Raw genomic sequence first — 22,697 nt, 5'->3', positions numbered from 1 at the left:
GTGTATGCCTGCAGGCCAGAAGAGGGCACGAGACCTCATTATAGATGGTTGTGAGCCACCATGTGGTCGCTGGGAATTGAACTCAGGACCTTTGGAAGAGCAGGCAATGCTCTTAACCGCTGAGCCATCTCTCCAGTCCTGTATGCATGTTCTTTATTTGTCCTAAAATACATTTAAAAATTCAGCCTGTGGATTCCATTTCTCTGCTCTCTAGACTCATGGACTGCGGTAATATATAACTGAACAGTAGTGGGAACCCCTTTTCTTCCTCCTCTTCTTCTTGTTTTATTTTTGACACAGTGTTTCTTGTGTAGCCTGTCTGGCCCAGAAGTTACCATGTGTACTGAGTTGGCTTTGAACTCATAATGACCTCCCTGTTTCTGCTGGCGGGATTAGGGCCATGAACCACCATGTCCAGTGTGAACATTATTTAGGATCCAACCATTAAAGTTTTACCTAAATTTTATATTAAGATACTATATACTAAGTTAATTAATTAATTTTTGTGGTGATAGGCATTAGATCAGGGTTTCTTGTATGCCAGGGAAGGGTCCTTTTATTAATTAAAATCCCAGCCTTGATATTTTTTTCAATCAGGTGAACTAGGCTTATAGTAGTAAACTCCCAAAATTGGAAGTTTTTGCCCTAGCAGGTGTCAACACCCTGACACACTCTCATTAATAACATATTCTACTCTGCAGGTGTAACCTGTCCATATACTAAGGGCAAAGGGCAGAACCAAAGTAATCTTTTATCAATCTGGAACTGATAAAATTCAAATTCCAAATGCTGAGCTGTGGGAAGCCAAAGACAGCAGCATCTCCGTTTGTCAAGAGGTTACATGGGACACTCATTGGCGTGGACTGAATTCTGAGCCTGTGTAAGTTTGTGCAAGCTTGTGCGCAAACATAAACAGAAAAAATGCTGAGGGCCTGAAGTTGTTAATCAAAATATCTTGAGAGTGAGAACAGGAGACACTGAGGGAAAAGTACGTTTTTATGTTGAAGGACAGTATGTTATGGGGAAGGACAAGAGGCAGGGGGATTCAGAGGGGGCCTAAAATAATTTCAGAAACAGAGCCCAAGAAGACTCAAGAAGACCCAAGATGGACCAAAGCTGTCAGTGGGGAAGACTGCTTTCCCGAGAGCAGCTCTACAGGCCTACAAACAAGCTAGGCAGAGGCGGGAGGCTGGTCCTCAGCTTCCAGCCTAAAGTCCTTGTCCTTCCTTTTGGTCATCCCATCTCCCCATCATCTCTTGGAACTGTCTGGGTGAGTATGAGTGGCGATGGGTCCCAGGCCGAGAAATCAAGGAGTATTAAACAAGATTCTTAAGGAAGAGTAAGAGAGTGTCAGAGACAAGGAGAGAGAGAGAGAGAGAGAGAGAGAGAGAGAGAGAGAGAGAGAGAGAGAGAGAGAGAATTGAACATCGCTATGTGTGTGTGTGTGTGTGTGTGTGTGTGTGTGTGTGTGTGTGGTGTTACTTAGAGAAAGGGTTTGACATGCTAGAATTTTCCTCAATCCTCACATCGTAATTCCCTCGTCCAATGCAAATCCTGCCTGCCTGCCTCCCATCTTCCAGCCCAGTCTCCATGGCAAAAGTCAAATGACTTTGAGTTTGGGGCTCCAGCTCTTAGGCCGAGAGGAGTGTCCCCTGTGGGGACGGTTGGGAGTGAAATTTTGCCTGGGCGTTGTCGCTCAGCAGTGCCTGTGAGAACGCGTAGCTGCTGGCCACGGTGAAATGCACGGTTTGCGGTAGACGGGGTCGCGCGCAGGAAGGGACCTGCAACCTGAGCAAACAGATAGCCGTGGATCCTCCGTGGGAACCCGCTGCCCGGACAGGTCCCGAGTTTCCCTTTTCCGCCACCTGTGAGCGGCGGTCTTCTGCCCGAGTTTGGAGACTTGGCGGCGGGCCGGATCCCCCGCTAGTTGGGCGGTGCGCGCCAGGCCAATGAACGAGTCCCGCGGAGGGCTCGGCTCCTCCTGCAAGCGCTGATTGGCCTCGCGACCCTCGAGGCCGGGCGCGAGTGGGAGTGGCGCGCGCCCCCCGCCGCCTGGCGCGTCCCTCCAGCCGCGCTCGCGCCCTCCTTCTCCTGCTGCGCTCCCGGCTCTGGCCGCGCGCGGGCGGCGCTCCGCATTGCACACGCGGGGGTCGCCGCAGTGTTCGTGGGATGGGGCAGCGGGCTGCCTCTGGCGGCAGGGACGCGTGCAACCCGGGTGAGTGGAGGGGGGACTGTCCGGGGAGGAAGAAGCACAAAAGGGGGCTCTGGGAGTAGGCGACCTGGCGTGCCACCCGGGCCGGGACTGTCCTGCGGGGTTGGAGTCGCGGCCACTGAGCTCCGTGGCGAGTGGATTGCCGAGCGCAGCCGGCAGGTCGGGAGTGCGCCCCGCGCGCAATGGGGAGGGATGCAAACGTCAGGAGCTGCCAAGTTCAAGGCTGGGGAAGCTTCCCGAGCTGCGGGCGGCCTCGCGAGCATGCACGCCATACTCCCGCCGGAGTGAGTTCCCGGGCAGCGGACTGGCCGCGCCCCACGTGTTGCTGCCCGGCTTTGCCCACCCTGGGTGACTGTGGTAGGCGCGGTGTGTTAGGGCACTGCCTTGCTGCTGGGCCCCGAGACCACCCAGTCTGGCGACCCCAATTGGGAACTGCCTGCAGAGAGAGGGAAAGGGGGCTTCGTATAGACTTGACTTTTGTCCCTTTCTCAGGTTACAGTAGTTGAGGCGATTCCTATTTGACTAAGCATTTATTTTCAACAAAAGGCAATCTATTTGTTGGTTTATGATTCATTTTGATCCTTCCACAGACTCCTGTTTCTGTCATTTGTTTCAAAAACTTGATGCCTGGGCAAAGTTCTATCCAGGATGGTCACAGGTATCTTTAGGATGACAACCAACATGTTCCCTGGGAACAACAAAGACTTGTTTTAACTTGAGGGTACTGGGGAAGGTGCAGCTGTTTGTGTTAGCGATTTGATGAACACTGACCCCCACCATAGCACAAAACAAAAAGAATAGTATGTTTGTCGCTCGCTCGCTTTGGTAAAATACCCAAGGTGTGACTTCCAAAATTCAGTTTTGTTTGTGGGAGGAGAGGGACTTCAGATTCTCCAGGGGAAAGCTGATTTCTTGTTAAGTTAACTTATGTTTTTATGGACTCTTCTCTGGATAGCCATCATAGACACCAGGGCAACTTACTTAAAGCCATTACGTTTTCTCCTGAGTGACAGGAGCTCTTAAGTGGCTGTTTAAAAATCTGAATCGGTTCGTTCCTGATTTCTGTAGACAACATGGTTCTGCGTGCTCACGTATACCCCAGTTTGCAAAAGGTATTTGTGCAATCGTCCATGAAACTGTTTAATGTACATTGATGTTAAGCCCCTTTAAATGTAAACCATCTGTCCCTTTTCGGTTTTAGTTTGTACCTCGTCCAAGCGCGGCTGACTGAGGGAGGACTTAAAAGAGGCTTCCTTGTTTAAACAGCGGTTTACAGCGCTCCGGTCTTGAGAACGCACGCACGGTAGCTTTCCAAACTTGTAGGCACACAAAGCTCACTATGAATTGCGTGTTGGTTCCTTGGGTGAAAAATACCAGAAATGTTTTCTGACCCACCCAAAAGGTTAGACATTGTTCATGGGGCTCTAGTTTGAAGCTGTTGATAAGATTTGTATGGTGAGTGTTTATAGCGTGACATGCATGAATGGGGCTGATTCTAGGTGTGTATGAGAGATAAAAAAATGATAGCATACATTGTATGATACGGTATATAGCCTATGTGATACATTGAAATATCTGTGAGGAAGTAATACTATATCACTCCCATTCTCCAGATGGAACAATAGAGGCTTTCAGATTGAGTTTTCCAAGGTGAATGATAGAGCTCAAATTAGGGTAGTTTCTCAATTCTTCCTTTGCATCATCTCTATGTCCTTTTAAGATTCCCACCTTTGTGACTTACGTTCTGCTCTTTGCTGATCTTGGATCTTTGTACCTCTTTGGATTTTCCAACCCATGACTTCAGGACATTGTGAACCATTGCTGAACGGTTCTGCTGTCACTTACTGAAGTGTGGCTGCTGAAGGCCAGAGGAGATAGCTAACAATGGCTTTTAGGAACCTCTGTTTTCACCATAACTGGTGGCTAACGATACAAACAGTCAAACCCTAAAGAATGACATGCTGGCTGCAGTCTCAGGAAAATCAGGTGGCCAGCTAGTGCCAGGGGTGTCTGAGAAGCATTCACATTCTCTTCCTGGTGAGCAGAAACGCCTCACAGGTTCTGCGGACAATTGACAATGAAATCACAAGTGATTGTTTCGGTTCTGTGATTCATATGTCTCAAATCAGCCTAGAATTACTATGGGAAAAAAAACTGTCCAGCAGCAAAACGTGCTGGAGAGATGCAGCGGAAGATAGTGAGGGGTGAGGACTCGTTTCTTTTTGCTTGTATAGAGTTGACAGATTTCTGCCTAGCTGGTTATTTATTAAGAACCCCACATTTGTAGATCTTGTCTTAGAAAACCATGGCTCAGAATATTTACTTGGGTTTTGCCACAATGTTTATCGAGATTTCTGAGGTTCATTTTGTTTGCATTAATGTAGGTGTTTATTGACTTTCCAAGTACTAAGTCTTAGGTAATTGAGTGGGGTTTGGGTTCAAGACTTGGCCTCGTGTTCTGTGAGATTCAGAAACAGATCACACATCGCTGTATTTCAGTTCCCTCGCAGTGCTGAAAAACAAACCTGTTTCATGCAGTTTTTTTCGATTTGCTCATGAAGTATTTATCGATGTCCTAGTTGTAGCGGCTCTGCTCCGGGGGCCGCCGACAGGTACAGTCTCACACCTGACTCTGATGTAATACACGTGAAGTCTCCAGCATGGGTTGTGGTACCTAGGAATGCCCCGTGGCTGGTAGCTGTTGGTACCATCCCCTCCATTCAGGAGCTGTTCACTCAGTGACTACCATACCAAACAGATTGTAGGATGTAGCACAGAGTGGTTTTAGTTCAGCATGGGACAGCGTGTGCCAAAGAGACCGGTCAAATACAGAATCATTCTGTAAAAGGGAGTTCAGTACTGACATGGTGGGGAAAACGAGGGAAATGCTTGAAGAGCAAATGAAACATAAGAAATGGAAGAATATGTAAATTACCTTTCAGGTACCCAAATGTAGTAAGAAAAATAAAGCTCTCAGACTCAAGCGCTTTAAGACACTGACTACCTAGGGGGAAAGTAAAGAAGAGCGTGCCTATGTACGTGTAATGACGGGGACTATTTGAAGGGCTGGCTTATTAAGTTATTATTATAATCACCTTGGAAGGTGATATATTCTATGTGCAATAGACCTGAGATAACCAGAAATGAATCTGAAAGGGGTCATTGGGATAGATGTTCGAGACAGTTTTGAAGCACACACGTCATGCAGTGAGGGACTGACGGACTTTTATAGACCAAACAAGTATGCAGAGGCCAAGGGAGATAAAGCCGAGTGTAAATGACTTGCTTCTGTTTCTGCTGAGTAAGATTCCTGCACTCCGACTCCCCTAAGCAGTTCCCTGGGGGTAATAGATCAAGAAGTGCCATGTGCTCAGAAGGCTCCAGGCCTAATCAACAGGCTAGATACAGATAAATCACCACGGCCACATGGCCGTCACCCAAGTGCGCACAAGAGATTTGGTTCATAAGTCAGCCCTTTGGAGCACTAGTGGGGTGTTAGCTGGTGTCCCGCAGGACTTCTCTTAGGAAGCCGGCTTCAGGAAGTGCCCTTGGGCCATCACATCGGACGGGAGACGGTGTCCTTGTGTGTGACAGGGTCTTCAGTATTAAGAGCAAACAGATGATAGCAAATAACGAGTTATTTTGGAAAAGGGAATTAGGATTAGAGATTTAGGAGGAAAATGAGTTTGTCCCTAAAATGTTATAGAAACATAATTTTTTAAATCTTTCTGAGAACCCTGTTAATTGACATGTCCCAGTTTCTTCCCTATTCACAGCCTTTTGTTAGGAATGGGAAATGGGCCAAGAAACAAGCAAGCAGGATCCATAGGCACTTCTGAGTGGACAAATAGGCTCTTCCGAGAAGTGGTCTGGATATTGTCATGTTTAACACTTGCAGATGTGTACAGATGATAGGTCGTGCTTATGGTAAGGGCACACTGCTCACGTGACTCTGTGGACCAACTTGAAGGACGGCCCGAGTGGAAAGAAATAGAGTAAGATAAAAGTCAGAATGAAGATTGAAAGTAAGATTGGAAAAGCAGTTCCTAGTGTGTTTATGGGGCATGGCTTTAAAGTCTGTCCCCAGCAGCTGACAGCATCACTGGGTAGCACCTCTCAGCTCTCCTTTATAATAGAAATATTCAAGTCAGTGGGAAAAAAAGAGAAGCCTATAGAACTGCATTGGCGTGGTGCTGTTTTTAAAAGTATGTAACTGAGTGAGTTTATCTAATTTTCTCATACCTGTTCACCTGTCAATGCAGAGAAAAACCTTCAAAGTATCAGCAATGTCTGCATTGTTTTCAAGTGATTTTCTTGTCTTTTTTTAAAACTTTAGTATTTGTGTGTGTGTGTGTGTGTGTGTGTGTGTGTGTGTGAGAGAGAGAGAGAGAGAGAGAGAGAGAGAGATAACATTTGAGTGTACAGGTGTGTGTGTGTGTGTGTGTGAGAAAGAGAGAGATAACATTTGAGTGTACAGGTGTGTGTGTGTGTGTGTGAGAGAGAGGTAACATTTGATTGTGCAGGTGTGTGTGAGTGTGTGTGTGTTTGAGAGAGAGATAACATTTGAGTGTACAGGTGTGTGTGTGCGCGTGCACACGCGCATCCTGTGCAGAGCACAGAGCTCCTTCTACCCCTTGCCTTACTGCTTTGAGATAGAGTCTCTCACGATGCTTGCTCTTTCAGCTAGGCAGGGTCGGCCTACTCACAAGTTCTGGGTTGACGGGCATGCGCTGCTATGCCTGACCTTTCACGTGAGTGACAGCAAACCAAACTCAAGCCACATGCTTGAAAAACAGATATTCTTATCCCCTGAGCCATGTTCTCAATCCTTAATCAAACATTTATCTCTACAGTACTTGTGATACTTTTCTCTTAGAAAGAACCTTATTGTGGAAAAGTATCTACTGTTATAACTGTTGATTTTACAGTATCTTTCTATACAGGCAGACTTACTTGAGTTGGGATCATTTTTCCTGCCTCTGAACATCCATGGGTATGAGATTGACTACCAACCTGCTCTGGGTTCTTTCTTTCTAAAGAGCAGCATGTTGAAATGAGTGTGTTGTGGGTTTTGTTCAGCAATAGGGCTGCTGTAGATTGTCACAGCTGGCCAAAACCTAACTGGATTCTGCTCACTGTGACTCTCTCTTAGGATACAAAGAACCAAGAATGTAACCTAAATGAAAACAGGGGCCAGTCTCCTTCTTACCTCCTAGAGGAACTAATACTTGCCTTGGTACAGGGCATAGAGACATCTCCCAGGAATAAATACTGCTGAGTGTTCTGGATTGAATGAAGGGGCTGAATGCCTTAGGGATCCATAGCAATATGAATAAGGAGTTCAGAGCTATCTATCCTCTGGAGTAAATGATTCACTGGTCTTGATTTAGTTTTGTGTCTGATTATTTTCCTGGCTCTTCCTATATTATGAAAGTGGTCGGTGTTTGTCATTGTATACTCTCTATCGTGATTTTGACTTCTGATATATTTTTTGCCATTTGTAACCCTCTCTTAAGTGTCTACAATTGGAGATTGTTACTTTCTTTGCTTTGAATTTTGTGGGTCCCTGAGTCCTTGGTTTGGGTTCACCTCATTGCCACACTGTGGTTCCCTGTATATACCTGCCCAGTTAGCCTTGAGACTTTTGGTAAACTCAAGTTTTTGCAAGGAAGCATCCACACTATTGACTATTAATCATTGATTTTTGATGGCCTGAATATTGGTACCCTTCCCAATCCGTGTGCCAGACTCTATAAACAAATGTGCCTGTGCCAAGAAGCCGGGGCCTTTAGTGCTCAGTGCCCATCTATTGGTGCCTCCACAGAAAAAATCAAAGAGAGCTTCTTACAGTCAGCCATGTAAAGATAAAGAAACAGGGTGCGGTCTGAGAGGCAGCGCATGAACCCTTCCCAGGCAGCTCATCTACTGGTTCCTTCAGCTTGGATTTCCCAGCCTCTAAATCGCTAAGCAATCTGTTCGACTTGTTTGTAAAGTAACTGTCGAAGGCATTTTGTTATGGCAGCGTGGATGGATCAAGACAGATATTAATACTCAATTCCTACAAGGGATTGAGGAGTCCTTGCGTATTGTTTCCTAACATCAGCTTCATCAAGGGATTGTGGTCAAAAATAATAGTCCAGATATTATCGGACAGACTCTTCGCAGAAGGAATGAAGATTTTCATCTTGCTCTGGTATAAAATGTGCTGTGTATGATATACCACTCTTCCTATCATTTCAGAAACCTGGACGGTGGGAGTCAGATAAGGGCACACAAATGTTGAGTTGGTGCCCAGGATTGTGAGTGAGGGTTTGGACTAAGTAGTTATTAACTGATAATAGAATGTTAAGAACGCTGGCTAGGAGAGATAATGGCTTAAGGGACGGGATCCTGCTCCCAATTATAGCTCCCACTAATTTGCCTTCAAGACCGCTGTCGGCCAGCCCAGACACTATATAAAGCAGAAAGTTCTAGAATAAGTATCCCTTTTTGAGAATCCTTGAAATGGTCCACACAGTGCAGCTTGGGGGTGAGATTATGACAACCCTGTTGGATTGGCTCAGGGGAAGATCATTCGACTTAGCAGCTTCATCCTCCTAGATACCAAGGTCTCTACAACAGCTCCACAGATAAGTCTTCCAGCCTTCTACCCACAGTGGGCATGCCCAGCTTAGAGACTCATGGCTATTGGAGAATGCCTCAGTGTGAGGTACCTTTGACATTTTTACCCTGGGTTGCTATAATAGAAGATCTAGACAGATACCTGAAGTCCAGTTCTAATGTAATATACGTAGTTATTACAAGTATAATGAATTGGGGTTGTTTCTCATGGAAAATAAAAAAAGAAATATAGCAAGCACAGCCATTGTTATTTGCAAACCAGGGATTTAGATAGAAAGTATGAGCTTAAATATGATGCGATTCCATGTCTCCTCCCCTGCATTCCCATCTGCTTATTCTTGTTCTCCTTTGATAAGAGGATACAGAGAAAAATTTTATGTTAAAAACTTTTAAATGTATTTATGAATAGTTATCACAAAATGAATATTGGGTATAAAATCTTGATGTTTTATAGGGCTTCTGTAAACCTTAGACATAAAAATTCTTAAGTCCAGGATTGTACACTTGCCTGTGCTGATCTTTGATTTCCTTTACCCCTCTCATTTCTGCTCTCTTTAAAACAGTTGCTTCCTCTGGGCGGTGGCTCTTTGATCCCAGCTCATAGGAGGCAGAGACAGTCAGATCTCTGAGAGTTTGAGGCTAGCCTTGTATTGCAGCATTAGCTCCAGGACAGCCAGGGCTGCACAAAGAAACCCCTTCAGGGTTTTTTTGGGGGGGGGCAAAAAACAAAACAAAAAAATTAATTCCCATCAATAAGAATATTCTTGAATATTAAATGATTAACTAGCAATGCATTTAATAATGTATTTGAGAGGAAGGATTTAAGGTGATCGTTAAAAGTATATCTTTCAATATTTTTTTTTTGTTTTTGAGATTATACCTTAACAGTTTAATTTCCCCTTCCTTTCCCTTCCTCCAGACCCTCCCATCTAAACTTCCTTGTTCTCCTTCAAATTTATGGCCTTTTTTTCACTTACGGTTGTTACATATATGCATGTTACATATATACATATATGTAACAACCACACATATGTGTATATATGTATCTATTCCTAATATATTCTGTTCAGCCTGTAAAATGTTATGTGTACATTTTTAGGACAGATCTTTGGTGTTGCATAACCAATTGATGCACTCACTCTTCCCCACAGAGGAGCAAATCTCCCACCCCAGCTTTCGGTTGCCTGTAGTTCTTTGTGTAGAATTGAGTCTTCGTGGCCTTCTCCCCATTCATGTGAGCGTATTTATGGTGTTGTCTTTATTCAGCTCATGTTGAGGCAGTCACATTGGTGAGGCTTTATAGTTAGGAGACATAGTCTCAAAGCTAACTCCCTGATCCTCTGACTCTTGGAGTCTTTTCTACCACTCTTCCACATTGTTCCCTAAACCTTAAATGTGGGTGTTGTTTTTTTCTATGTATCTATTAGGACTCAACTCCACAGCCCTGCATTTTGATAGGTTGTGGTTTTCTGTAGAGGTCAGCATCCATGACTGCAATCATCTCTGGGTATAAGAACGAAGAGGGTCTTAAGTCAGTGAGAGGGCTGTTGGTGACCACCAAGGCTTGTGTGCACGACTGCACCCTTAGGGTTGTGGTGCCATGCTGGTTGCTGTGGTTCATAGACACCACAGCTGGGTAGTTCTGTTGGTGAATTTCCTCCCGTGGAAGCTTGAATGGCACCCTTAAAGCCAGTCCTCAGGGGAGGAACATTCAGGTTAGTTCCAGCCCAGGAGTCTCTGGGCCCTGCATCAGAAGCACACTTCAGTTTCCCTTATATTTTAATGTTTTAAGAAGCAGAATAAAAAACATTACATAATTTTTTCCTTTTCCATTCCAAGTATATAATATTAGCAATTGTGCATGGTATTTATGTTTTCTTTCAAGACGTCCAGAAATTCCTGTTCCTGTGTGACGGTACAGAGATTCAGATAATGTACACTTCTTTTCACCTTGAGTTCTTACCTTTTCTTTCTGTCTCTGAAACTCTCCGTCTACAGCATTGAGCCCACTTGTGAGCGCTGGTGTTCATTTTCCACGGCAGCTGGGCTGTGTGCGTGTTTGGGGGTCGAGGCTTGCTTGTGTTCCTATTCTGCTTCTACCAGCTGCCTTCCTGCGTTGCCTGCAGCAAATTCTTTTCCTCCAGTTTCCCTGGCTGGCTGACATTTAGTGAGTTGGTCACCCACTGTCTGGACTTCATTGCCTCAAACAGAAAGTCAAGGGGCTCTGCAATTAAACTTTAAAGTCCCACGCGAGCGGGAAACAACATAATATCTTTTGACATTTAAAACTTCCTATTTCTGCTGATCTAATGAAAGAGTTCTGATGGACGGGAAGTGAAGCATGAATTGGGGGTACAGTCCAAATGCAGTTCAGTGTACAGGAGTTCCGGGTTTCCAAGAGCATAGATCTACAATAAATAATTAAAGGGCTTGTAAATCTTCCTGAATTATTTTTTTCTTTTTCCCTTGTAAGAATCTCGCCACTCTTTGACTTGACAATCCATATGGACTGCATTGAATTTCTTAGAATGTTTCTATCATGGAGAGAAAAAAAAATCTACTTTCAATTATTCTCAAATACTGCCATTTAAAATACTGACTTGCATAGAAGTAATATTTGGCATTTATGTGGTGACTTTCTGTAGATCAAAGGACCGTATTAGAAATGCATGCTTTTTCTTTTATGTAGAACTTCATAGAAACACTTTCTTTTTATCAAATTCCTTTCATGCAGAATCACAGTCACCCAACTCAGGGAATTCACAGCCACGCTGCAGCAGTGCTGATTTGTTCTGTCACTGCTTGGTCACGCGTGGCCTTCCATCGTTTCCTAGTTGACAAACCCTTTTTCCTTCAGGCCCCAGTCCCGTGCATTTCCCCACAGAAGCCTGGCCTCCTGGTGTCCCTTCTGCATATCCCTGTGTTTGACATTACTGGGATCTCTCTCTTTCTTTTGCCTTCAACCTAATTACCTATATAGTGGCCTGATTCTCTTGGATGCCAGCCTGAGCACCTCATCTAGCACAGACAGAGCCTCAGTGGAGACACCGCCTGGAATGATAACTTTCACAGAGAATACCCATGGAGATCCAGGAGGCATCGGCGAGGATGGAAGGGTAGTTTCTGTGTATGATGGCATCCGCTGCCTAATTTTGGCTTCTGGGTGCCCAGGAGAACAAAAGATCGCCCAAGTTGTGGATGTCCTTCCCAGAACCTTCCAGCCTTTGTGTCCTGGAATAACTTCCAGGTGTACAGATGTCCGGAAACAGACTCAAAGCTGTGGAAAGTTACAGCTGACATCTTCACAGATAAAAATAAAACCAGGCTGCATTGTACTTGATACCAAACCCTCCTAAGCTGTGTAAGGAGTTTCTATTAAAAGTTCAAAGAAGACAATTATGACCCTTTTCCCCATTCAGATAGTTATTCCCTTGTAAATTTTTTGCTAAATCTTCATTTTACCTGTATCTTTAGTTCGCTTTTGAGTTTTAAATGCAGACCCTGTAGGGTGTTTCATCCTAGATACATAGAGGGCGCTATAGCAAGGTTGTTCTATGTGGGCAAGATAGCCATTGTCCTTCCTATGCCCTTGAACATCTCTTCCAAGAACCACCTCTCGTGAAGCTCCTCCCCACGTCGGAAGGAATAATGCACATGGCCAAGGTGCTTTTTACAAACAGAGGCCTAGAGAGCAGATCTATTTAATACCCATGGCCAACATTGCTCATGTTCACTGTCACAGATCGGAACCATGGCCAACTGAAATGTTTAGAGGAACATCTGGGGATGTGTGGCTTCTCGGTTCTGAGGAACGATGCAGGATTCAATCCTCCCCTTGATAGTGCTGCTATTTTTAAATGCTGATAGGTGAGACAAATGAAAACATCATGACGTGGAAGACATCTTCTCCCCAAGGCCAGTCAGATCAAATCTTCCAGATGAAGGGCGACCCGTCCCATAAGGCAGAATAGCATTTTCCAAGGCTGTCTGCAGTGGTACCTCTTTCTTGGTTGGGGAGCTGTGCTGGGGAGACCTTGGCTAGAGGGGACAGATACAGCAGGCAAAGTGGCTTTCTCTACCTTCTGGGTGGCTCTGACCTTGCGTGTGGGTTTTGAATCCCTCCTGGAGTGGCAGAGAACTAGATCTGATCGAACACACAATGGGACGGAGATAACATGGAGAAGGCACTGATGGACAAGTGACGGTGACAGGTGTCCCCTGCTTTCTCGTCAGCTTAACGAAGCTTTCTGATCCGATGCTATCAAGGGAAGCCCTAGAAACAAAATCCATCGATCTTGGTATATACCATCCCACATTCAAACCACTTTCTATAAAAACCACTGTCTCAACTCCCAAGTCTGGATTGGCATGCTCAACAGTGGAAAACAGGAATCTAGCAGGAAGTAAAGGTCCAGAGATGGTCCAAGCAAGAGAAACGAGACAGACCCGGACCCAGGAGCCACTCCTTTCTGGTGAGAGACCATGGAAAGGAAGGACAATGGATTGTCACTCATTTCTCATTCCTGTCTAAACTCTGATGCGGATTGGTCACTACTGACCAGTTGAAGGATTTTGGCGAAGCCCACTAACGTTTTTGAATTTCAGTTTCCTCTTTGTAAAATCGACCTCAGCATTCCCAGAGCAGGATCTGCCGACAGCTCCAGCTTCTGCACAGAGTGGTAGGAAGTCGAAAACTGTGTAATGGTGGGTCTGGTCTCTTAGCATGACCAACAGCGTGAAGTAAGTGGAAGGTCATGACCTAACAGTGGTCAAAGACAAGTATGCCTGGAAAAGAGTAAGTTGAAACGTGTTTTCTGTTTGTTTGTTTGTTTTTAAGTTGCAGGACTTTTAGTAACTACAAATATTAAATATCTTCGAGAGGGCACACCGTGACAGAGAATTCCTGGATTACCTTACAGCGCTACTCATATTGTGTGGTTGTTCTTGTGGTCAGTGATGTGTGCAACACAAAATACCAGACTCTCTGATGTCTCAGATCTCTCTGGTTTTAAGGTTCTGTGAATCTACAGCAAGGCAATCCATTTCTTTTCCTGTTTCTTTTGTGGCTAGTCTCTTTGCCTAGAAGAGTGTGTTATCTGTGAGCCTTTTGATTAGAAATTCACTCTGTTAGAAAAATCCCTGCTTCTTAACAGAATCCCAGGTTGAGAGAGCAAACCTGCAAGCTATGCATTTCCCCTTATTTTTATACTGTAGACTGCATTAAGTCACAGACAATTGAAATACAAACAATAAATTCTTCAAGTACATTCTCTCTCTCTCTCTCTCTCTCTCTCTCTCTCTCTCTCTCTCTCTCTCACACACACACACACACACACACACACACACCCTTCACAAAACATTGAAACATTTATATTAATAGAGAGGATGACACTTTGGAAAAGAAAATATATAGAAGACACAGGTTTTATTCTGACAGCATTTCTGAGCAAAGCTGCACAATTAATCATTCGCTGTACCATGGAGATGGAAAGATGAATACTAAACATGTCCAGCGTGTGCACCATTCTTCCTGTGGCGTTATGATTATGGAATGTATTTAGCACCCCCTTCACACCCTTGGGTTTTGTACTGGCTTCTGTCGGATATGTCGCTTTTAAGCAAAGAATATTTTTAATGTACTCCTTGATAATTTCATAATGCATGCAATGCATCTAGGTCATAGTCAATACAACCCCCCTCCTGTTACCCACCAGATGCCCACAATCCTATTATCTCCCACCTTCGTGGCTTGCTTTGCCCTAACCCACTGTGTCCAGCATGCACACGACTTTGGGGCCGCCCTCTGGAGCATAGGCCACTTATCTCCATGTGCACCCTGACAACAAATGACCATCCCTCCCTCAGCAGCCATCACTCACCAATAACAACTCATCTAGTGGTAAAACCTCATGAGTCCCTCCCCCAGCCAGTACAGGATGCTGCCTGGCTTGCTTTTGGGCTGGTAGCCATTGTATCTGAGTACATTAGCCACGCCATGTACAGTAGATGGGATTTCACATCTTTGTTTGCCGCCTCGTACATTTCTTCTGCCTTTGCAGCTGCAGGGCTCTCTGAGCTTTGTGTGTGTGTGTTGGGTATTGATATAAATGTCTGATTTATGCTTTATCATTCCTAGTCTCTTTTTCTCAGCATCTTGACCAGTAAGGAGTCTTTTCTGCCTAGTACAAAATAAAACAAGGTAAGATGAGATAACGTCTTTGACAAAGATTGAGAGCAAGACTCTGGATATAAACAAAAGCATTTAGAAGACAGTTAACATGTTCGTTTAGCAAAACTACAGTGGCAGGTTCTCCACTAGAAGGTAAAACCTCTGTAGCTATAAGCTTTGACCAGTGTTACCCTATCAGGCATGAGTTCTATCCTGTGGAGCAGATCTTAAGCCTTATGGGGAAGCAGCTGGTTACTCCCAAAAGTGTCATTGCCACTGTCACAAGGGCATGTCTTACCTGGGAGACCTATTTTAGTATGCCTGATCTTCTGGGTAAATCTAGTTATGACCATCCTTTCTGCAGGAATCTGCATAGCATCTTCCAACACGGTGAAACTAGGTATCAGGATGGTCATTGCTAAGTCATTTCCAGCTTGGTTTCCTTATCAGACTCTCCTTGATGTGGTAAAGTGCTGAGAGCTCATAGGACGTAGGTGGAGAGTGGAGGCGAGTAAGATGCCAGGGGAGAGCATGGCAGGATCCGCCCTGACCTCTGCCTGTTGAACTGGTACTTCTTGTAAGGGTTGTTGGGTGTGGGGGTCATATGTGGTCTTTGAGTCAAGAAGGGAAAGATCCATACTGCCCATTTATCATAATTTGTCACTATACTGTGTGAATTTTCTGGAATTAGAAAATGTAACTCTTTGCAGTAACTTTTAGGTAATCTACAGCAGGTACCTGAAGTTGGGCTATCATTTACTGTTCGATTTATAATTTTAAGAACTAGTTTATTAGATAGTGTTAGGAAAAACATCAAAACCTGATGACAATTTCCTTTTCCTGGTTAAGTTTACATGTTACACTATTTCAAATATCTGGTTGGTTATCCTCGCCTTAATTTTAAATTTTAAATAGTTGTATGCAGTTCTGTGTTGTTCGAATACAAAGTTACACGTGATGAAATGCTAGCATTCATTTTAGGTTTTCTGGTCTTGTTTACACAAACTAAGACTATGTCATATGACCTAGCTATCCCACTTCTAGGCATATAGCCAAGGGAAATGAAATCAGTATGCCAGAGATATAGACACATATCCATGTATATTGTAGCTCTGTTCACACTCACATAGGAAACCAGCCGAGAGTCGGTCCAAAGAATACAGAAAGAAGTGGAAGACATTGTTTTAAGTGAAACAAACTAGACACATAATAAATATTGTGCTTTTCTATGCATGGTAAGGTATTTGACTTGAAAGTAGAATAGTAAATTATAGAGACTGGGAAAGGGGTGGGAGGGTGGAGAAAGGGAAGTCTGATTTGATCAGTGCACACGGTACAGATGTATGGAAACCTTACGCTGAAGCCCATTCGTGCGCACAGTTAATATGTATTGATAAAAATAAAACCCCACAAATCAAAACTGAATCAAATGTTTTTAAAGATTCTGAAAATAGAATTAGTTATATCCATCCACTTACGTATGCTTTCAAATTCCGAGTTATGTATAAAATTTCAATAATACTTGATCACTTTGTTTTTCCAGGTTCTAAAAGATACCTTAGGGCTGGTGAGATGATTGCATTCCTCTGTAAGTCTTGACAGCCTGAGTTTGATCCCCAGGACCCAGAGTAGAAGGAGAGAACTGACTCTCAAGAGCTGTGTGTCATGGCATCCCTGTGCCAACATTTACACACACACAAACACACACTCATGCGCGCGCGCACACACACACACACTAACCTTTATAACATGGGCTTACGTCTGGGTCCTCTGCACCCTTGACCCGTCTGACTTGTCTTGCAAGGAGTCTCCCGCCCGCATATCAGTTTTTCCATTTGTTCCTCCAGCTGTAGAAGCAGCCTTTCCTATCTTTGTAAACACTGGTGATTTCTTATCACTCATCGCTGCACTCAGGCGGGCAGATGCTAGGTAGTTATCTGATGAGACACTCTCCCTGGGTGTTTGCTGAGTAAATGAACAGATTACTTAATGAGCGGCGCTTATTATAATTGTCCCCACTTTCATGCCAGTAATGCGGCTGCTACCTGGCACCCCACGCTATTTTACTTAACAATTAAAAGTACATTTTTTATAACTCACAAGCTTGATACTAATTAGTGTTTTATGTTTACTTTCATGTTTTCTAAGATGCACAGATAAAGTTAAGAGAAGTCTAGGTAGAAACTTTGGCAGAGGTTACTCAGCGTTGAACCTTGTGTCCCTGTGATCAGCACTGAGCCGCAGCCGCTCTTGAGTGTCGGAAGAGACCTGAGTCTCCTCACGTAGGGCTGAGATACTCCCGCGGGGTCTGACAGACGTGTCATAAAGCCACTTGGTAGGGTGTGTTTTGGCGTGTTTCAGCGCTTGCCCTCTGGAATTCTCAGCTGTTTTATGGATGACAGATTTCCATAAAGTCTTCTGTAGATTTTCGAATCGCCTTCTATGAAAAGGAATCGTGTTTGCATTTGGTCTCCACTTAATCACTGAAATTTTATAGACAGCACTCAATGTGCAGGGAACTTGAGGCTCCCTAGCTGTTTTTCAGGTTTACCGATTTGCGTGTCTCTCTCACTAAGGACTGATTGTTGAGACATGGCCCTGTGTCTTGGGGTAGATGGATAGGACCAACTACCATAGACTTAGTGCCTCCAATTACAGACTCTTACCACTTACTGCTGTGGAAGCTGAGGAGTCTAAGATCACCGTGTGGCCAAATCTGATATTTGTTCAGGGCTTTTCCCTGGGCTAAACATGGCTGTCATTTTATTGTACCATGATATGGCAGGTCTAGAGAGAACGAGGAAAAAAAGTGGTTTGTTCATGTTTCTTCTAATAAGAGCACGGATCTGACTGCTAAGAGCTCTACTTTGTGACCTAATTGCAACTAAAGACCCAGCTCCAAGTACCATCACATGGAGATTTAGAGTTTCACTGTGTCCGTGTATGCAAGGGCAATCAGTTTATAGGACGGATGTATATCGTTTCCCCTTAGGATGGGTGTAGGGGGTAGGAAGAGACATTTCCTTTTCTAATGCATTTTTTTTTCTGTCCCACAACGCCCTACTTGAGTGGAGCTTACGTTCCAGAAAGTGGAAAATAAGGAACCGGAGACTCACGTGACAGACACATGCTGCGGAGATCCTAGAGTGACGAAGGGGACACGGGAAGTGTCGGGGAACAGGAGGAAGCTAGACTCTCTAAATACGACGGTCTTGGAACTGTAGCTAGAGTGAGGATGGGGGCGTGGAGTTTCGGAGAACAGGAGGAAGCTAGAATCTCTAAATAGGACAGTTTTGGTACTGTAGCTACTCTAAAACTGTCACCTGAGAGCCCAGAGCAGCTGAGAGTCCTGTAGCCCTCTATGGGAAGAACCTTCCTTCTGGCTTAGTTTGGATCTAGACTGTCCCGCCACAGATTGGCACTGCTGAAAGTTGGTGAACCTTTAGCAGATGAATGAGGGAAAGAAAATTTAAGTCATTAAAAATGTGCCCTCAAAGGAGCTCATGGTTTCCTTTTACACTGGGTCTTGAGGTGCATAAAATTCTGCCATGTGCTCCCACTGCGATGTTATGCATCACCACAGGTCCAAGGCAGAGGGGTTAGGTGCTTGTTGACTAAAATCTCCCAGACTAGGAGCACAGTCAACCTTTCACTTTCAAGCCTATTGTCTTAGATGTTTGTTAGAATAACAGAGTCTATACATCATCTAGGTAGAAATATCTGGGGACAGCACAGCTGGCTTGCTTTCTGAGTAGAGCAGAGCGGAAGTCAAATGAACCAGGAGAGCACAGCTCTAAGGTGCAAAGGGTAGGTAGCCTGCTTGTCCTGCAAAACTCTAGGGGTTATCATATTATTATATTACATAGGAGGTTTTGTACTGAGGAATGACCTGATTAAATGCATGGTTTGAGAAATCACAGGTTCCTGTAAGGATCAGTGATAGGCACGTGCGGTTACTTAAATAATTCAGGCCGTGTGGCTTGCTTAGATCTGGGTGATTTGGGAGGAGGTGGTACAATGGTGGTCACTGACTATTCGGAAAGAGTAGAAGAGCTAAGATTTCCTGCAGAGTATGACGTGGGGCGTGAAGGAGAAAACAGAATCAAAGACAGTTCCAGGCTTGGGGGCCTGAACCAGGAAAGTGAGGTGTAAGGAGAATCGGACTGAGGAGCTTCAGCTGGCCTTGGTTGGACTCCATAGACTTGAAGTACCTGTTGACTTCCCAGGAGAGATATGGAATAATTGGGTGCAAAAGGAGATTGAGTGTGAGAGACCTGAACTACAGGCACAATTTTGGGGGGTTTTCCGGTCTCTGTAAAAGCCATGAAGAACCATAGATAAATCCCAAGAGCAGGAAGAGCAGATCTTCCTGTCAGAAACATGGTAGGGGTTGTGAAGTTGTACGGCTGTTTCTTAGGAACAGAGAGACGTAGGGGTTGGTAGACGCAAAGAAATGGAAGACCTCCGTGGAAAGTGTGCGTGTTAAACTGGTTCTTGCAGATAGCTACAATCTGGAGGGCTACACATGAGGGGAAGGCGATCTGTATTTAATGCCAGAGTTAAGTACACTGCCACCCCTTAGTGGCAAGGTAGGCAGGAAAGCATGCCTAGGTCACAGCGTGTGTTATGGAGTCCCTGCTCTGCCAGCATCCTGATCACAGTAGGTAAGTGGTAGGGAGACTGAAGGCTCTCTCCCTTCTTCAGCATCTCCCCACCCAACTCCCTGGTAACAGCTTCCCTTCTTATCCGTGCAGCTGGCGTGCCCTGCCTTGTAGTCACTGGAGACCGACGCACGGGGAATTTTAAGCACATAGGTTATCAGAACAGCTGTTTCCCAGGTTTTTATAGACTGTTTATCGGGAGGTCATCTTATCTTGCAGAGAGTGGCCTGGAATTTGAATTTAGTTTCTCTCATCATTTCACATTCTTCAAAGTAACTGGGGGAAAAAATTAATTTGTTGGCAACTTTCTCTTTTGTTCTTAGGTTTTAGAGACATGACAATTTAACTATACCTTAAAAAAATTCTAGGGGCTTTTGCTTGCCTGGTGATGAACCTAAAGCTCACCAGCATTTTAGCATTTTCTCTGGGACTTTGAAGTCCTATTTCTTTTTAAAGATACATATATTCTGCATTCCTTTTTTTAATGCAGCATGATAACTAAAGCTAAAATGAACCTCATAAAACATTACAAAAGACTCCAGCCTCAGAACAAATGGTTAGAGAAATTTGCCTTCTGTCCCGCATCTCTTCAACTCTTTGTTGAGAAAAAGAAATTGGGCATGGCACTCAAGTCTTGTTGTGTTGGGCGTTTACAGTCGCTCCTGAGCTGATGATGAAGGAGCCAACTAAGGGTTTCTTCACTCACTTTCCCGCAAGCTTCAAAAACAAAACAGAACCAAAGTAAAACAATGAACTGGACGCCCCAGTGTGGTTGACACTGTTTTGAACGACCAGGGCGTCACTCTGCATCAGCTCGTGCCCTCTGGGAAGGTGCAGTGTACAACACCAGCAGGACCCGTTGATCCCTGTCTGTGTCTGTTGAGCTCCGTAAGGGCCGACTGCAGAGCCTGAGGACAGCTAGATCCCGTGGATCCCCCAGAAAAGCTTTCCTTTCTGTTCTACATAACAAAAATGTTCTGCATATGTACCAACCCGTATGGTAGGTGCTAACTGTGTGTCACCACTGAGCACATGAAATATGGCTACTGAAGAGCGGACTTAGAATTGATTCCACTTTAATTGATTTAACTTAGGTCGTCACACATGGCTGGTGTTGGCTGTTTAGCAGTGACAGTGTGGTCTAACTTGACAGCTCAGCTTGGGCTAGTGGGTGGACGCCCGCACTACCTCTATCCTGCTGAGTACCCAGAGCAAAGCTATTAGTGAGTGTTTATCACACAAGAGGTTCTGCCTGTCTGAACGACACCTGCTCTCATTTGTAGCTAATGAGCCTCAGAGGTGTGGGCTGGACTGTACCAACCAGTGAGTATCAGGGGATGGACGAAGCAGAGGACTAGGTGACTGGCATGAAAGGAGATGAGGTCGTTGTTACAGTCGTAAAGGCCCCTTTCTGCCGCGGATGTTAGAAGGCAGCCTATTCTGCTTAGTGTTTTATTACTGATTGAGTAGGAGAATAATCCCAGGGAGTAGATCTTAGAATAATCGGAGATATTATTTAACTAGTTTTTGAAAACAAGACTTCTGTGGAAGACCTAGTTCCATGTTGTGAGGAGGTTTTCAGATTCGTAAGCACCTTCTTCAGATGCTTATTAGTTTTTAAAATAGTAAAGTGGATTATTGAAGCCCTTAATGTATGCCTTTGCGGAAATACAGAAGGTATATGCATTGCTGTGAGATGGGGTTATTGAAGAGAGTGAGAGAAAGCACAGGGTATTAAAACAGCTAGGATTGGGTCCCAGCAATCCAAGCAAGAGTCAAGTAGGTGACTAAAGTACACAGGGCCTAACCTCAGAATTCCTGATTCGAACATTGATGTCGTTAGCGTAGTAATACAAACTGGATGGCCAAGGATAGAAGAGGCTGGATTGTGGTCAGTTTTGATGTTGGAAGAGGCAGTCTTGCTGCTGCTCCTCTGCCCTGTCAGAAGCATTAGAATAGAACTTTCTGGAGAAAGTGTTTGAAGGTTTATTGATCGCTATTTCTGTGGTCTTTCTCCTACTCCAACTCATAAAACTAAATGGAGTCAGTGTGCCAGGAACTATGTATGTTCATGTGCCTCGCTTGCTACAGTATGGGTCAGCCACATCCCATCTGCCTGCTGCCATGTGTAAATAAAGTTTTATTAGAATGTGGTCATGACCATTTGTTTAAAAGGTACCGATGGCAGCTTTTGCCCTGCCATAGTTGAGGTGAGTGGCCGTGACAGACATTGCATTACAAAGCCTAAAATATTTATTGTTTGGCATTTATAGAAAAAAAAAATCCCATAAAGGGTTGGGACCCATAGTATATGGAATCCTCTCAACTTGGTTTGAAAGGAATCCAGAGATAAAAGAATAAAAGAGAACTGTAACTGTGTGGAAATGTCAAAAGAAGGCTTATTGTGAAGACGGGGTCTATTGCCATTGGGTTTTAAAGGCACCACGCGCAGGTTCTAACGGAGGGGGCCATTCCACAAGGGTGCTTGTGCGTCCTGCTCTTCAGAAGGATTAAGCTACTGTGCTTGATTGCAGTCCCCCTCCAACCCTCATGCATGCATGCATTCATTGCGCCTCCCGCATGTTTCTAACTAGAGCATGCAGTCATCTAAACCATTTCTTTGCTGGCTCTTGGTAAAGTAAGCCCAGATTCTGCCACGAGCTGTCGGCCTTTTGGTACTAACTTTGTCGTATGGAAATGCTTATTGAGTGGAATGTTTATAATTGGCTTTTATGGAGTTTATTTTAAGTATAATCATCTTACCTAGGCACAACTTGAAATTTATTTGAGTGTTCAGCCTAATTGTGGGATAGAAGAAATGATTGTTCCCGGATGGAAACCTCGCTGTATTTCAGAAGCCGTCGCTTGCAGTCGGAAGGCTAGGGCGTGCCTTACCATTCGTGCCTTTTTAATTGATTAGCCTTTAAGGCTTCTAAAAGCCTTTAAAAGTTGTTTTGTCAACATTAGGCCAGCTGCTGTGTAATTATGGGCGTTCTTCTTGCAGTTAAATTCTTTTAATAACACGTTCAATCTG

General features: G+C 44.4%; 1 protein-coding gene across 2 annotated transcripts in view; it reads left to right on the top strand.

Annotated features, from left to right (window-relative positions):
* Positions 1 to 1,859: 1,859 nt before the first annotated feature.
* Lypd6 (LY6/PLAUR domain containing 6) overlaps positions 1,860 to 22,697 on the top strand; it is a 116,564-nt gene continuing 95,726 nt past the window's right edge. The window contains exon 1 of one of the 2 annotated variants that reach the window (XM_075985258.1): positions 1,860 to 2,215. The gene's annotated coding sequence lies outside the window, so the exon portion shown is untranslated. Of the gene's footprint in view, positions 2,216 to 2,814; positions 2,871 to 22,697 lie in introns of those variants that run through there. The other variant, XM_075985259.1, reaches the window with a different exon arrangement.

The sequence above is a fragment of the Microtus pennsylvanicus genome, chromosome 9 (genome assembly GCF_037038515.1).
Source record: "Microtus pennsylvanicus isolate mMicPen1 chromosome 9, mMicPen1.hap1, whole genome shotgun sequence".
Lineage (NCBI taxonomy): Eukaryota > Metazoa > Chordata > Mammalia > Rodentia > Cricetidae > Microtus > Microtus pennsylvanicus.
This window is presented reverse-complemented; position numbering and strand designations above follow the sequence as displayed.